Source organism: Diabrotica undecimpunctata, chromosome 8 (genome assembly GCF_040954645.1).
Source record: "Diabrotica undecimpunctata isolate CICGRU chromosome 8, icDiaUnde3, whole genome shotgun sequence".
Classification (NCBI taxonomy): Eukaryota; Metazoa; Arthropoda; class Insecta; order Coleoptera; family Chrysomelidae; genus Diabrotica; species Diabrotica undecimpunctata.
The window spans coordinates 13,155,243-13,158,856 of record NC_092810.1 but is presented as its reverse complement, the minus strand read 5'-3'; the positions used below and the strand labels follow the sequence as shown (position 1 = coordinate 13,158,856).

At 36.1% G+C, this 3,614-nt stretch overlaps 1 pseudogene; it reads left to right on the top strand.

Annotated features, from left to right (window-relative positions):
* Positions 1–223: 223 nt before the first annotated feature.
* On the top strand, positions 224–1,882 carry LOC140448291 (4-aminobutyrate aminotransferase, mitochondrial pseudogene; annotated as a pseudogene).
* Positions 1,883–3,614: the final 1,732 nt, after the last annotated feature.

Here is a 3,614-nt window from a genome sequence, read left to right as displayed (position 1 = left end):
GCAGTAAACTAATTATTTAAAATACTTCTACTTAAAATCCAAACGCTTAACTTCAAACGAGCCATTAATGTATGGCAATGACATCCAATGGTCGATAAATGAATTAGAAAAAATAAAATAAAGCTCCGCCACTGATCGTAACACTCTGTATGTCTATGTCCTTGTAATTTCATGGTATAGATGTCAAGAATGTCAAATTAAAAATAAATATTATTATCTGTTATTCTAATTTTTGTGCAAGTCAAAATTCATTTTTCGAAATTTAAGTTTTTATACCAATCAGTACTTTTAGGCAAATGGCAGCTTACGCTCATTCAGTCACTTCAAAACTACAGTCTCTGGATATCTGTTATATTCCATTTTTAAAGGAAAGTAAGTTTAAACTATGCTCTGACTCTTGTGGCAATAAAAAAACTCTTGTCCCTGGCGAACCTGATGGTCCATGTATAAAAACCGAACTTCCTGGTCCTAAATCCATAGAAGGTATTAAACATTTAAGTAATTTACAGATGGTTCAATCAATACAATGTTTAGCAGACTACCAAAAATCTATAGGAAATTATTTAGTTGATGCTGATGGTAATGTTCTGTTGGACACGTATATGAATATTGCAACTATAGCGCTGGGGTATAATCATCCTGCTGTTTTGGATGTTTTTAAAGATCCATGTAATTTAAAATACATGGTAAATAGGTCAGCTCTTGGAGTTTTTCCTGGCACAGACTGGCCATGTCGAATGGAAAATATTCTGAAATCAGTATCACCTAAATTGCCCAAAATACAGATGATGATGTGTGGGTCTTGTTCCAATGAAAACGCCGTTAAGCAAGCTTGTATAGCTTATAGAATGAGGGAAAGAGGAAACAATGACTTTAGTGAAGAAGAAAAACAATCTTCGATTTTAAACCAACCACCAGGATGCCCTCTTCTGTCTATTTTATCTTTTAAAGGTGCATTTCATGGAAGATCTCTCGGAATGTTATCTACAACACATTCAAAACCAATACAAAAATTGGATTTTCCAAGCTTTGCCTACTGGCCAACGGCTACTTTTCCAGTTTATAAGTATCCTTTGGAAGAAAATGGTAGAGAAAATAAAGAAATTGACTGTCGCTGTCTTGAAGAGGTAGAAGATATATTCCACATGCAAAAAAAGTGTGCTCCAATTGCAGGTGTTATAATTGAACCAATTCAATCAGAAGGTGGTGATAATCATGCATCAGCTGAATTTTTTAAACATCTTCAGCAAATCTGTAAAAACAATTTTTCTTATTTAATAGTGGATGAAGTTCAAACGGGTTGTTGTAGCACCGGAAAATTTTGGTGTCATGAATATTTTGATTTACCATGTCCTCCAGACTTTGTAACTTTTAGTAAAAAAATGCAAGCAGCAGGCTACTTTTACAGCGATGCTGTAAAAGTTAAACATGGTGGTAGAATATTTAATACCTGGATGGGTGATGCTGGCAAAGCTATGATCTTGGAAGCCATCATTAATACCATCAAAAGCCATAATTTGTTAGATCAAGTAAATAGGTCTGGTCAAAAATTATTATGTGGCCTAAAAGACTTGGAACGGGAGTTTACACCTCTGATTGATTCCGTGAGAGGAAGAGGTACTTTTATTGCCTATAATGTTAAAGATGAAAAGACAAGGGATATCGTGATAACTAAATTAAAGAAATCTGGTGTACAAGCTGGGGGTTGCGGCACTCGATCAATTCGTTTGAGGCCAGCGCTGGTGTTTCAAGAGCATCACGTTGACATTTATGTAGATATATTGAGGAAGGTATTAAAAGAAATAAACGGTGGTGCCAAACGTTGTTAAATTCACTGGTTTGTTAAAACATATATTTGGAATATTAAATATTTTGTTGTGTGTTTTGAAATTTTTAATAATTTGTATATTAATAGCGTCAATCACTTGGGTTATAAGCTATACTATAACTTGTGAGATCGAAAGAATATTTTCAAAACTATATACTACTACATAGACTATACATATACAAAATAAATATAATTTGAAAAGTATTTAAAGCAATATAAATTGGTCTGTTATGTCATGTATTTAGATGCCCAAGCTGTACTTTTACCACTGAATTATAGTTAGGGTAAACTGGTCCAGAGTCAGACGTTTTTTTTTTCAAAAGTGTATAGCACTGTGATTAAGCGTTTGTAAATTACCCGCGGGTAGCGGGTAGACACTTTTCTACGATCCTGGTAGAAAATAGGTCTACTTCAGGGAAGCATCCCTGCCCACGCGAGCCATGCTTTGCTCTCAATTCCTTACTGAGAGAAATCATGTCCCATTCCTTTATCCTTCCAAAATCTAGTTACCTACTTCCTATCCCTCCCTGGTGAAGGGCAGCAGCGATCATCAGTACCAGTTCAAGGCGTAGAGGAAACTATCCTGGACCGGCTTGAAACTGGATTACCACAAGCATGACTGGAGCAGTTTAAATGGTTGTGGTACTGCGATGGGGAAGGCAACGGGAAAACCACCCCATTATATTTTCCACAAATCTAAATGGCAGACGAGAAAAAGAAAATGGCCCTCAGTACGGGGCACCCCTTAAATGGGGAGAGGGTGCGAAGAATCCCCCCGTCAACTACCCAAGAAAGTGCACAGAGAATACAAATATACGACCGAATAGTACGCATTGCCACCTGGAACGTACGCAGCTTATTTATGTCCGGGAAACTGGCAAACACTGAAGCCGAGATGGTAAGACTGAAAATAGACATATTGGGGATGAGTGAAGTAAGATGGCCTGGATCAGGAATACAAAAAACAAAACATGGATACATATACTATTCAGGTGGAACCGACCCAGAACATCAATATGGAACTGCTATATTAGTGTCGAACAAAATTGCTCAATCAGTCATAGACTTCATCCCTCTAAATGATAGAGTAGCAATGTTGAAATTACAAACAACTCACAGAAAACTAAATATTATTCAGGTCTATGCTCCAACAAGTGACAAGTCAGACGAAGAAATCGAAAAATTTTATAACAACATAGATGAAATAATGAGACTGACAAAAAGAGGTGAGATAACGATGATCATGGGTGACTTTAACGCTAAAATTGGTCGTGGTGCTGAAGGAGACCACATAGGAGCATACGGTCTAGGTACCAGAAATAATAGAGGAGATAGACTTGTACAATTCTGCGTAGAAAACTGTTAATTGCCAATACCTTCTTCAAACAACATCCTAGAAGGCTATACACATGGAAATCACCTGCAGACAGAAAAGACAAAATTGTTAGAAATCAAATTGACTTCATTTTGCTCAATAACACCTTTAAGAAATACATACAATCTACGAAAACATACCCTGGAGCTGATATACATAGCGATCACAATCCAGTTATAATGGATTTTAGATTAAAAAGATTTCTCAAAGTCAAAAAGAAAACAGTGACAAGAAAAATAGACATCTCACAACTGAAGAACCCTGAACAGAAAAAAGAAATAAGTATCAAGCTTGAGGAAGAAATAAAAACGATCGAAAACTTGGTACAGACAGACATTGAAGTAACATGGACTGCTCTAAAAACAAAAATAAAGATACAAGAAGAAGACATCGGGTTCATAAAACACAACA